This window comes from Macaca mulatta, chromosome 4 (assembly GCF_049350105.2).
Source record: "Macaca mulatta isolate MMU2019108-1 chromosome 4, T2T-MMU8v2.0, whole genome shotgun sequence".
Lineage (NCBI taxonomy): Eukaryota > Metazoa > Chordata > Mammalia > Primates > Cercopithecidae > Macaca > Macaca mulatta.
In genome coordinates, this window is record NC_133409.1 from 18,334,287 (window position 1) to 18,349,151 (window position 14,865).

The window sequence follows — 14,865 nt, forward strand, 5'->3', positions numbered from 1 at the left end:
CATAATGCCCTGTATGGCTGGCATGTCAGACACACTGACCTCACAGAAGGTAATTCATGGGAAGAAACCTGATGCTCTTTATTAAAGGTTGAATTTTCTTTCTTCCTCCAGCTCGGGCCTATAGCAACAGGCTGGACTCCTGAGGAGAGTGATATGGTTTGGCTGTGTCCCCATCCAAATTTCATCTTGAATTGTAGCTCCCATAATTCCCACATGTTGTGGGAGGGACCAGTGGGAGATAATTGAATCATGGAGGGAGTTTGCCCCATACTGGTCTCATGGGAGTGAATAAATCTCACGAGATCTGATGGTTTTATAAGGGAAATCACTTTCACTTGGTTCTCTGTCTTTCTTGTCTGCCACCATGTAAGACATGCCTTTCACCTTTGGCCATGATTATAAGGTCTCTCCAGCCACATGTAACTGTGAGTCCATTTAACTTCTTTTTCTTTATAAATTACCCAGTCTCAGGTATGTCTTTATCAGCAGCATGAAAATGGACTAATACGGAGAGAAAGCAGTGTGTGATTGGTTGCCTCCTTTATTCCCTCTCTTAGGCTTCTTCTTCTTCCTTCTATCCACTGGGCTGTGGAATAAAAGAGAGGAAGAAAAGGAAGGGCAGATGCATTTTATTTGGCTGGCACTGATGTCATCTGGCACTAGTTCTCTCTGGCCGCAGCAGATGTTTTAGCCTCTTATGGACACTTCTGTCTTCCTAATTCTTCAGTTGGCCCCTCTGAGTGCATCCCTTCCACTCAGGTAGGACCCCTGCCTGGCTGCTTCCTTGGCTTCCTATTCATCAGCCCATCTTTAGTTCTTCCTGTCACAGATATCTTGCCCCATGGAAGAGGCCCTCTTGAGCTTTATCCCTTTTAAAATAACCCCTGGCCAATTATTCTACTGCAAGATCCACATCTGGTTTTAAAGAATCAGAGTCCTTGATCATCTCTCAGTGGGGGTACAGTTGGCTCCCCAGAGCAGCCCTCTCTACTTATTGGCCTTTTCGGGCAGCTGCTTAGCATTTTTCAAGCTTGAAACAGAAGTCTACTGTGTCCCCTAAACTCTCTGGGGAAATTTTAAACTGAATTTAGCCACTTTATTGTTGACATTATCATTTTTTATTTTGAAACTGTTTACAACCAACCGGGCTCAAATTGAACCTCAATATTTCCTTCCCTTGAAGCATCCCACCGGATACTCGGCTGAGGGAAGCCTCTCCCTGGATGTGGTGGCTGGGAGATAGTTACCCCAGCTGGAGTATGTTTGTTGGTTCTTTGATACCCCTGTTGTAGCCCTCATCATGTTGTATAATTGTCTATGTGTGTGTCTGTCTACCCTACTAAACTCTCAGTACCCAGAGGACACAGACTTCATCAGCAGATGAAATGATTCACCATCATTTCCAGAAAATAGCCTATGTATCCTCAGTGGAGGTGATATCACCTCCAAGGGGGGTAAAGAAACTTTGACAATACAACAGCTTATAACCTTCTAAAGGGTCCAAATCTATATACAGATACACAGTATATCTGTATATATTTCATGGGAAAGGAGTACAATCAGGAAGATAGTGTTGATAATGAAAAAAGGTTGACAAACACTGACCTATCACAATATAGACAACAATAAATATGCATTTTTAAGTGCATAAATGAATGAATGACCCTATCCCTGATCACTGTATTTTTTCCTTTTACTGCTTCCTGGTGGTGTTCCATGGGTCCAATGGTTTATTCTCTAAAGCCATCTCCTACTCCTGTACACAGCCACGAGTTTGGTGTGTACTATTGCAAAAGCATCAAGCCAAGATGAAACAGTCTTTTGATTTATTAGTCCAGGTGGAGTTCATGACATCTCTTTTATGAATGTCTCCCATTTAGTGTCTTTGTTCTCAAGAGTGTAAAGGCATCCAACCACAGTGGTTTATAGTTATAATGTAGTTTACTATAACCTGTATCACCCTCTGAAAAGTTTCACTAGTAGGATTGACAATTCATATATGGGTGTGATTTTTTTTTTCTTTTTCTTTTTCAGTATTGCCAAATTAAATAATTCTTTTCAAAAGGGAAAGTGTTTGAGCAATGTCTATGTATGTGAATATATGTTATATACTCATAGGTACTTGTAAGTTTGAGCAATGTCTATGTATGTGAATATATGTTATATACTCATAGGCACTTGTAAACATTTATCTATATAAACTCTAGGTAAACTTTGACCTAATATTACCCATAGACATATACAATCATTAAAAATAAATAGCAGTCACAAAGTAGTACATTGAAAATGTTATAATTTTTAAAAATAATAAATATTTAGAAAACAAAATGATCTATAATTTAATGAGGTATTATTATGTAGAGATAAGTAGATTATGTATTAGAAGACAAATGGAACAAAGATTATTATCAGCCAAGAAATTGTTCAACATATTTTATTTCAGAAACAAAGAAAGAAGAATAATGATACCTAAACTATGAATGAGTTTGTTCAGTTTGAGACACAACAACTATTGTAGAAAAATGATATTAGCCTAGTTTTATAAGTTGATAAATTAAGGTTCTGAAAAAATTAAGTGATTTTCCTAACGTTCCACTATGAGGGAATAGCAAAAAACTAGATTAAAATTTAGGGACCTATGCTTTTCTGTCTCAGAAGTGAATTTTCCAATCTTTTATGTAGATTTGTCCCAAACTAAAACTTAAGAAAAGTGCAGTTATTGTAACAATCTGGAGGAATTACATTAAACTTTGTAACTGAGATTGACCTTGATTCGTTCACATATGTCCACTCCACATTCAGGTAGCAGCATTCATTGTCTGAAGAAAGTGGTGATGCAACAGAATATGGAAACCAATTCTTGTCTTAAAAATTTTAAAATAATTTAGGGCATTTAAAAAAATTTATGAAGAATGAAGAATATGCACAATCTCATTTCCGGTTTATATCCAAAAGAAAATAAATTGTTTACCAAAAAGACACATGCACTTTTGTATGTTCATTGCAGCAATATTCACAGTAGCAAACATGGAATCAACCCAGATACCTATCAATGATGGACTGGATTTAAAAAAAAAAAAAGTTACATATGCAGCATGGAATATTATGCAGCCATAAACAAGAGTGAAATTATGTTCTTTGCAGGAAAATGGATGGAGCTAGAGGTCATTATCCTTAGCGAATTAACACAGGAACAGAAAATCAAATACCACATGTTCTCACTTATAAGCAGGAACTAAACATTGGGTATTCACGGGCATGGGCATAAAGATGGCAACAACAGACACTGGAAACTATCAGAGGGGTAGGAAAGGAGGGGGGCATGGGCTTGAAAAACTAACTATTGGGTATCATACTCACTATCCGGGTGACAAAATCATTCGCACCAAAACCTCAGCATCATACAATATACCCATTAACAAACCTGTACATAAACCTCCTGAATCAAAATTAAAGTCAAAATTACAAAAAATAAAAATAAAAAACATATGTAAAAAGTAAAATAAAGACTGAAAAATGTTAATTAAAAAATATTTTGTATACCTATTAACCTTTCCCCGCCCCAGATTATATAGATTCTAGAGTCATACTATCCAATATTGTAGCCATTAGCCACTAGTGGTTATTTAAATTTAAATTAGTTAAAATAAATAAAACTCACAATTCAGCTCTTCAGCCTCACTAGTGACATTTCAAGTGCTCAATAGCCACCAATGGCTAGTGGCTACCATATTGGATTGCACAAATATAGAACATTTCCATCATCACAATCGTACTGGGCAACACCTCTCTAGCAACTGAAATGAAGTTGAAGCAGAGGGAAGAGAATTACAAATTAAATGATGGGTGAGGCATTAGTTTGTGTCTCTGAGAAAATGTTGAGTCCTTTCACCAACCCATCAACATAGGAGTACACATTTGAATTGAGAGATGAAGGTCCCATATTTGACACAGGTAGTCTCTAAGAAAACAGCAAAATTCCAGAATTCTCCATGCCCCAGCATAGCACAGAAGCAGGATTAGTGATGGAAGAGGTTGTCTTGGCAGATGACCTTGGGATGGTCCCATGGAGTTCCCATGTATATTTGTATGGCCCAGGGAACAGTCAAACGTTATTTCTTCTAGGCTCAAAAGGAGAACAGGTATACAGGCATACAATATTTTATTGCATTTATTTTTACTGTTCTTTGCAGATATTATGTTATTCACAAATTGAAGGTTTGTAGCATCTTTGCCTCCAGCAAGTCTATCAGTACACTTTTTGTAACAGCATGTGCTTACTTTGCATCTCTGTGTTATACTTTGGTAATTCCTGCAATATTTCAAACTTTTTCATTATTATTATCTCTCTTATGGTGATCCATGATCAGTAATCTTTTATGTCATTATGTAATTGTTTGGGAGGTCCAAAAACCATGCCCATATAAGACAGTGAACTTAATTTTTAAAATGTGTGTGTTCTGCCTGCTGCACCGATTGGCTGTTCTCCCTTCCTTGTCCCTCTCTTCAGGTCACCCTGTTCCCTGAGACACAACAATATTGATATTAGACCAGTTAGTAACCCTACAATTGTCCCTAAATATTCAAGTGAAAGGAAGAATTACACATGTCTCACTTCAAATCAAAAACTTAAAATAAATGATTAGGCTTAGTGAGGAAAGCATGTCAAAAGAAGAAACAGGCTGAAAGCTAGGCTTCTTGCTCCAAATTGTTAGTCCAGTTGTGAAAGCCAAAGGAAAAGTTTTTGAAGAAAATTAAAAGTTCTCCACTGAGCACACAAATGATAAGAAAGCAAACCAGACATTGCTAATATAAAAAAAAGGTTCAGTGGTCTTCATAGAAGATACAAACAGCCAAGCATTTCCTTAAGTCACAAACCTTAATTCGGAGAAAGGTCCTAACTTTCTTCAATTCTATGAATGTTGAATGAGGAAGCTGCAAAAGAAAAGCTGAAGCTAGCAGAATTGGCTCATGAAGGTTAAGGAAAGAACCCCTCTTTATAACATAAAAGTGCAAGGTGGTACACCAAGTGCTGATGTGGAAGTTGCAGCAAGTTATCCAGAAGATCTAGCTAACATCATTAATGAATATGACAACACTAAACGTATTGTCAATGTAGACAACACAACCTTCTATTGGAAGAAGATGTCATCTAGGACTTTAAGAGCTAGAGAGAAGTCAATGCCTGGCTTCAAAACGTCAAAGGATAGACTGTCTTCTTGGGGGCTAATTGAGCTGGTGAGTTTACATTACAGCTTATGCTCATTTATCATTCTGAACATCCCAAGGCTTTTAAGAATTATGCTAAATCTACTCTGCCTGTACTCTATAAATGGAAACACAAAACTTGGATGATAGCACATCTGTTTACAGCATGTCTTACTGAATATTTTAAAGCCACTGTTGAGACCTACTGCTTGGGAAGAAAAGATTCCTTTCAAAAAATTACTGTTTAATAATAATGCACTTGGTCAACTAAGAGCTCTGATGGAGATGCACAAGGAGAGTAATGATGTTTTCATGCCTGCTGACAAAATATTCATTCTGTAGCCCATACATCAGGCATAATTTTAACTTTCAAGTCTCATTATTTAAGACAAACTTGTCCAATCCACGGTCTGTGGGCCACATGCAGCACAGGACAGCTTTGAAAGTGGCCCAACACAAATCCGTAAACTTTCTTAAAACATTGAGAATATTTTGTGAATTTTTTTTTAGCTCATCAGCTATCATTCGTGTTAGTATTTTATGTGTGACCTAAGAAAATTCTTCTTCCAATATTTCCCAGGGAAGTCAAAATATTGTACACCCCTGATTTAAGAAATATATTTTGTAAGGCTCTAGCTGCCATAGATATGGATTCCCCTGATGGATCTGGGCAAAGTAAACCATAAGCCTTCTGGAAAGGATTCACCATTCTAGATGCCACTAAAAACATTTGTGATTTACAAAAGGTTGTCAAAATACCAACATTAACAGGAGTTTAGAAGAAATTAATTTCAACCCTCAAGGATGACTTTGAGGGATTTTTGGACTTCAGTGGAGGAAGTCACTGCAGATATGATGGAAATAGCAAGAGAACTAGACTGGAAATGGAGCCTGAAGATGTGACTGAATCGCTACAATCTTGTGATCGAACTTGAACAAATGAAGAGTTACTTCTTATGGATGAGCAAAGTAAGTGTTCCTGAGATGGAATCTACTCCTCGTGAAGATGCTGTGAACATTATTATAATGACAACAAACAATTTAGACTCTTACATAAACTTAGTTGATGAAGCAGCACCAGGGTTTGAGATAACTGACTCCACTTTTGAAAGAAGTTCTAAAGTGGATAAAATGCTATCAAACAGCATTACATGCTACAAATAAATCTACCATGCAAGGAAGAGAGATGTACTTGGTGATGACTCAAAACTTTCTCCTTTCCTTCCTCTCATTTTCTTTCTTCGATCTGTTTTATTTTCTCTCCTCTTTATCATGCTATAGATGTGTTCATGTACACCTATGTATAGATGTGTTCATGTGTACATACGTAAATGTTTGCATCATTAACAAACTTAAAAACACCTAACGTCATGTAGATCACACATCTAAATGATTGACAAAAGTCTCACTTTATCAAAAATGTTTTAAAGTACTATAGATACAAATAGTGTTCAGAAAAGAGCCTTCAGTGGACTCTAACATAGCTCAGAGTGCAGCAAAACAAACCTTACTCATTAAAGGAGACCACCAAAGGAGAGAGTTCATTTCTGCTGGAAATTTACTTTGCACCAATATAGGTAAACTTTCTACCTTGGGGGCCCATGAGTTACACTCATTCTACTGCTTCTCAGTGTCTAATCTGGAGGAAATAAATTCAAAATTCACCACTCTGCAAGTGTTCTGCAATTAGCATCTTCTTTGCATGTGTTTCCCATAAATGTTCTAGCAAAGCAGAGTTGTTGCTGCAACAGCAGAGATTCACATTAGGTGTTTTTGGAAACATGCTGAATATTGGCTCTAGATGCCTTTTCCAAAGGAATTTGTGTTGTTACAGGAAGGTTTTTTTTTTTTTTTTTTTTTTTTTTTTGTATAAAATGTTGTAAACTCTTCCCAGGCATGCCAGACCTTGAACTCTAGGGAAATGTGGTCTGGAAGTTTGAGAAGGCACATTACTTCCTCAACTTTACTTTTTGTTCCAGATGGAACTACTTAAATGAAGTCATAGCCTTGTATGCATGGAGCAGAGGCCAAGAAAAAGAAATACAAACAACTGTTCCCATATATGTATTTGATACACCTATATATGTATATGTGTGTATATGTACAAAATATATGACTTAGTTATATGTACAAAATAACTAAATCAATTATCTAGGCCTTCCTTTGACATAAAGGCAAGTCAGAAATCTAAATCTCTTATTTTATCATGAGAAATATTGAATGTGTGAAAATAAACGACAGAATCATAAGCCAAATAAACCTCCTTTATAAATAAATAACCCAGCCTCAGATATTCCTTAAATCTTGCTATCTTCTTTCAGGACATATTATGTGAGACATGGGTACCATTGCCAAGTGGATACCCCCAAATCCTTTATGAGTAATAACACTGGTTTCACTTTAAATCTGAATCACAGAAAATCATCCTTCAAGGGCAAAAATCAGCAACATATTATAGATCTAGACTTACCCATTATTATCTTTCTTTTATGATCTTTAAGGAAATCTATTTATAGGATGTCATTGAAATAGTAAATATTGCTCTATTTAATTCTTAAGTGATAATACTGTTGGTTGCTTCTTTTATCGGTTATCAATGTAGTGAGTTATTTCCACTACATTGTTTGGAAGGAAAAATTATAATGTAAACAGCCACAAAGTTTGAGTATTCCAAGCCTGGTAGCTTCATCTGATTCAAACTATTGGCAGAAGAGAGACAAATACCAAGTTTGGCCTGTGTGGACAAAAGAACAAAAAAAAATTCCACATTTATTCCTCCCACTATGTAATTTTTCTTTACCCTTATCACAGGTATTCAGCATGTATCATTTTTCTTCCCTCCACTTTCTCTTTAAAGTGTGCCCTTCACCCTCAATCCATAATGAAAAGACTGGTTTGTCCCAGGCTATCTTTTGCCTGCATTATCTCATCTTTCTCATTGAACTTGTTTCTTTTTTTTCTTTTTATCTAATCAATCAAAATTGCTGTAACAAAATAACAATTTCTGTTCAAAAACTATATTTTAACCATCATCTTTCACAAGGAATAGAAGCATTTCAAAAGAAGAGCTATAGAAAAATTAATAAATTCTTTAATTGAAAGAAGTGTATGTATTAGCCTACTTTGCATTGCTGTAAAGGTATACCTGAGGCTGAGTCATCTGGCTTATGATTCTGCAGGCCATGTAAGAAGCATGGCACCAACATCTGCTTCTAGTGAGGGCCTCAGGAATCTTTCCATCATAGTGAAAGGTGAAGGGGAAACATGGATGTCACATGGCAAAAGAGAGAGCAAGAGAGAGAAGAAAGGCACCAGACTCTTTAACAACCAGGTCTCCAGAACTAGTAGAACAAGAACTCGCTCATTACCATGGGGTGGCGAAGGCACCAAAGTATTCATGAGGAATCTGCCCCCATGCCCTAAACACCTTCCATTAGACTCCACCTCCAACATTGAGGATCACATTTCAACATGAGATTTGCAGGGGACAAATATCCAAACTATACCAGTGCAATTAAATATACTGTGTATATGAAGAATATTCTCTGCCATTTCTCAGAGCTTTTGCAGTCTAAATATTTGCCAGTATAGAATTATGCATCAGCTGAATATATGCATATAAGCTAATAGGAAAATAAACAAAGCAAATTTAAACAAATAGCCTGTGATTTAAAGACAATTATAATTGAATTTAATTTGTATTTGTTCATTTTGTGTCAAAATACATAATTACTTCAGAGAATCTGCCAGCTATACCTTCTTTTACTCCATCCTATTTCAGATAGTCTGCATAAGGATTTCTTTACTAGACATCGATAACACATGTTTATGAATAAATACTAGCCTCTGCCAGAAAAGCAAAGTGTCCTTGAGTTCAGTTAGGGAGGTTTACAGTTTTAGTGAAAGAGAGAAGCTGAGTATTCTACCCAAGGTTGGTGAATGTCTAGTGAAGACTATGAAGTCCTTGGCATTATGATCTTTATCATTTTCTATTATTTATAGTGCCCCATTTTTTTGCTAAAGTACTTGTGAGAGAAGATAAAGGACATTCAGAGTGATGAGAGCTCATGGTCTTGCAGACTAGTTACTTGGAAGTCTTTTTCTACTCCTGAAACTAGCTTTCAAGTGATAATACACATAAGGTGGATCAAGAATTTTACTTACTTTGTGAAAAATATATTTTATTAGCATTTCTATAAAGTGACAAAGTCTACTAAATGTAAACCATGTTACATTCAGTATAAAGAACTGGCCTCTAGTCCTATTGTGTATTTTAATATCATAAATCATTAAGGGTTAAACAACATTTAAAAAGTATTGTAGTAGGTTGAGTAACACCCACCAAAAGACATCTAGTCCTCATTCCTGAAACTTGCAAATGTGACCTTATTTTGAAAAATGGTATTTGCAAATGTAATTAAATTAAGGATGTTGAGATAAGAATAGACTAGATTAACCATGTAAGTCCAAAATGCCATCACAAATGCCATGAATTCACAAGGAAAAGGTCAATGTAAAGATAGAAACAGAGACTGGAGTGATATAGCCACAAACCAAGGAACACCAAGGATTCCTAGCAGCCTCTAAAAACTAGGAGAAAGGCATGGAATGGACTCTTCCCCATAATGTCCAAAAAAAAACAAGAAAGAACTCTGCCAACACCTTGATTTTGAACTTCTGGCCTCCAGAACTATGAGAGAAGAAATTGCTGTTATTTTAGGCCAACAAGTGTGTGGTAATTTGCTAAGGCAGCCCTTGAAAACTAATAGAGATATTTATAGCACATGATATGAATTCTTAAGACAGATATTCTTCTTATAAATTAATATATGAATTCTTGCTACTAGAATACTGTATCTATAGTATTTGCTACCCGATATTGCAAAAAAAAGAAACTAAGATGGGAAAATTAAATCCTGAGGTCAGGAAATTAGAAACTTCCACAATAGGAAGGGCACAGTAGCTAACACCTGTAATCCCAGCACTTTGGGAGGCTCAGACTGGCAGATCACAAGGTCAGGAGATCGAGACCATCCTGGCTAACATGGTGAAACCCCATCTGTACTAAAAATACAAAAAATTAGCCGGGTGTGGCGGCGGGCGCCTGTAGACCCAGCTCCTCCAGAGGCTGAGGCAGGAGAATGGCATGAACCTGGGAGGCCAAGCTTGCAGTGAGCCCAGATCGCGCCACTACACTCCAGCCTGAGCTACAGAGCGAGATTCCGTCTCAAAAAAAAAAAAAAAAAAGAAAGAAAGAAAAGAAAAGAAAAGAAAAGAAAAGAAAAGAAACTTCCAGAATTCAAAATATGAAAATATGGGAAGAAAAAACAAATGTAAAAATAAATTAAGATATTTTAAATATGGCTTTTAATGAAAGTAGAAATTAGTTGTTATGTTATTTTCTCCAGTTTTCCCTGAGGCTGTCTTTTGAATCTATTTACTTGATCCACCATGAGAGAAGGTTTAATTTAGTTTTGCTTTTTACAGATAGATAACATGCTTTTATTTAAAGTCAAATTTTTGTAGGCTCTAGATTGGAAAAACAAATTATACTGAGACTTCATTCAAGTATTGGTACTTTTAGAAGTTAATTCTTGTTCTTATTTAGAAAAAAGAAAAGAGGAGAGAAAGTGAGAGCAAAGGAAGGAAGTAAAGAAGGCAGGGAGGCAGGGAGGCAGGAAGGCAGGAAGGCAGGAAGGAAGGAGGGAGGGAGGGAGGGAGGGAGAGAGGAAGAAAGAATAACTATAGTGTGTTAATATTCAGGCTTCAAGAAACTCATTTTGTAATCAGACATCTTCTCTGGGCTAGCCTGAGACAAAATGTGGAATTAGAACAAATTTTTAAGTGGTGTTTCTCCTTACTTTTGTTTCTACCTCACCTACTGAAATAAAATAATGTGTTCTTAAAAATTTATTAGGACCAAAACATTGAAGAATTAATATGTTAAATATGTGTAGTAGAGACTTCTAATTTAGCCCAACACTTATTCTCTCAGTAACAAAATTCCTGGTTTTGAACTGCAGTCAAAATAAAGACTATGTTTTCCAGTAGCCTTTATAGCTAGTTGTGCCTACATGAGGAAGATGGAAGTGTTCTTAGAGGGAGAAAAATGTATTCCCTTATTTAGTTGCTATTATGAACAAGGGTGGTGTAATTGAATTCTGAGTCGCCATCTTAGACCCAAAATGGAGGCTGTATATGACAGAATAAAAGATAGAAGGAGCCTTGGTTCCTGATACCATGGTTCCTGACAACATTCAAGCCAACCAGTTAGCATACCACCTGGCCCAAAATAAATGCTCATTGGGTATTTTCTATTTCTATTAATTTTGTAACAGTATTATTTGTTGATTGACCACAATATACTAGACACATTACGCATATCTTACTTAGTCTTCACAATAATCCAGTGAGTCAGGTATTATCATCTTCACTGTGTATAAAGAAACAAAAATCCTGAAAGGTAAGTTTTCCAAAGTCATGAAGCTAGTAATTGATATATGGGGCTATCCCACCAGTATGTCTGATTCCCCACTGGGTCGTCTGTCCACTACATTATTCTATCTTATCATAACATTATTGGTTTTCTGTTTCTGTATATCCCACAGTTCCTCTAAGGTTTTAAAACTTTTTTAATGGTAGCAACTATACTGAATATAAAAGAAATGTATTGATTCCTTACTCAGCAGATAAGATATTGATATTTAAAAGCAAAAATAAAAATAATAAGTGGAACAAAAAGAAATCTGTAGGGAAACGAATACTTTGAATGAGATTTCTGGTATTTCCTGCTACTAGTCAAGCAGGAAATGTCTTTTTCATTCTTTTCCCCAACGCTTACACTCATGATTTTACCACTTCTATTTAGAACTAAACACAATGGTTAGGGGCCTCGGGAGGAAAGCAAATGTATGGATTTAAAATGAAAAAAAAAATTATAATGAAAGCTTCCACTTTGCATTTAGAAATGCAACAACCATCAATATGAAAAGAAGATTTGAAGAAATTTTTCTACTGCCCAATAGTTTCTCCCTTTTTGCTTTCAGTATATGAAACAATTTGACTACCTTTCTCAGAAATATTTTAACTTTTTAAATAAAGACAATATATTTACAGATATTTTAAACATTCTGAACAAAAATAAAACTGTGACATTAAAAAATGGAGCATGACCTTCCAAACTAATCAGAGGTAGAAATACATTAAAATTACGATGTAATTTTATTCCAATGCAATTTTTCCTTTGCAAATTATGCACTGCATGTACAGTATTTAGTAACTGGCTGAACAAAGAGGCTTGGCCAATGTCAACATTAGAATTATGTCTCAGAGTTCCTTATTTGTTCACAATGAGTCAATAATTTGGATACAGGAACACATCAAAATTATGAGTGATGTCTAAAACGATAGCTACTATGTGATATGTTGTATAAATTAGCTTTAGCTGTACAAAAAGTTTGTGGCTTACAACAACAGACATATGTTAGCTCATAATTTTATAGATCAATGTTTTGGGTTGGGTTTGTCTGGGCAATTCTACTGACCTGGTCTGGGCTCAACATGTCTTGACTGAGGCTCCCCTACGTGTCTACAGTGAACTGTGGGTTGGTTTGAGCTGACTGACTGTGGGATGAGGTGCCCCAGTTTTCCACGTGATGTTTTATCCTCCAGCAGGCTAGCATGGGCTTATCCTGCACTTTCATGGTTCCAAGACCAGCTAAAAACTCATACTGCAATCACTTCTCCAGTCTCTGCTGTGTTAAATTTACTCTTGTTCCATCGGCAAAAGTGAGTCACATGGCCAACCCCAGAGTCAGTATGAGAGGAACTAGCAAAGTTTAGGGATAGAGTATAAAATAATTGGAAGTCAGTATTATGACAATTTAACACAGATGATTAGAAAGGTTTTTTTAAAACGGCAAGAGTAGTGGACCAAAAGTATAAGAAGAAATCTTATAGGGATAAATATAGAATGTAGCACCGGCATTCAGAACACCCCTTAGTAGGTAGAGAATCAAGGAGACCTGATTTAACTTCAGTCCCCTGAGAAAGTCAGGAACTTTGGTTGGTAACAATTTCAAGATAAATCGGCAATGTGAACTGACTTCCAAGAGAGAGAGAACTAATGTAATCTGGAGTCACCTTATTGAAAGTAGAGAAGTCAAACCAATGGAAAAAATAATTCTGGGATTTTTCAGGGATCACCAAACCTGTTCTGGGTACAGTAAATGACAAGGAAAAATGGAACATAAAGGGTGTCCAGAGGAGTGCAACAAGGAAAAATGGAACATAAAGGATGTCCAGAGGAGTGCAACAAGGAAAAATGGAACATAAAGGGTGTCCAGAGGAGTGCAACAAGGAAAAATGGAACATAAAGGATGTCCAGAGGAGTGCAACCTGAACGACAGGAAGCTGGAAATACATTGCATACAAATCCTTTAAAGGACATGAGGATGTTCACTCTGCAAAAGACAGGATTTAAGATTTGAAGATAGTATGATAATAGCACCCTTCAAATACTTTCAAAGCATTGTAAAGAAGTAGGATTAGATGTACTCCCTACAGTTTTGGAAGGAAAAGGGAACAATTAGGTAGAAGCTACAAGAAGACAAATTTCGGGATAATGGTAGGGGAAAAAAACTCACAATTATTAGAAATGTCCATAAATGGAGTGATTATTGCCAGGGAGTGAGCTTTCTTTCACCAGAAGTGTGCAAGCAGAGAGGATGACGACAACCAGTGAGAAGCTAAGCAAGGCCCCCTGCAACAGTAGCTCTCAAACCTGGCGCAACTCAGAATCATCTACAGAGCTTGGAAAATACAGGCACCATGGCAACCTCTGGAACAAAACCTGCACAATTGTACTTTAAACTTCCTGATAGGTGATAATGACACATGACCAGGTTTTGGAACCATTGTTCCAACAGGTCAGCAAACTATGGTTTGCCACTGGTTTTGTGTAGCCCAAGAGCTAAGAATGGCTTTTACCTTAATACTTAGTGACACTTAAAGTGACATATGGAAATCAAATGTTCGTTTCCAGAAATAAAGTCTTTTCAGAACACAGCTATGCTTATTCTTTATGTATTGCCTACAGCACGCTACCACAGTGGAGCTGAATAATTTTCACAGAGACCATGTGGCCCACAACCCTAAAATATGTATTATCTGGCCCCTTACAGAATAATATCTGCCAACTCTTGCTCTAAGATTTTGCTATCAAAAGTGTCTCCGGCCCTACCCAGCATCCACTGAATGAGAAACTATATATTAAATAAACTCCAGGTGATCAGTGTATGCACATTAGAATCTGAGAAGCTCTACTCTTGGTGTTGATCAATTCTAATTTATATAATTTTTATAAATTTAAACTTCATGTTGTATGGTCTGCATCGATCATATAAGAATAAAAATGTGACTAAAACAGGCTGATATTGGATACATTTATTATTCAATGGAAATAATGGGATATTGCTAGTCTGGCACTCTCCTTTAAGTGTCATATTCAAAGCATTTTTAAATGACCCCAGAAATCCACTGGTGAAACAGAGTTGTATAGTCATCTCAGTCACATGGAGAAAATTAATATTACAAAAATTGGAGCCGTCTTCTCAGCACCCAGATCTTAGGTTTTGATAACATTATCAATAAAAGGAA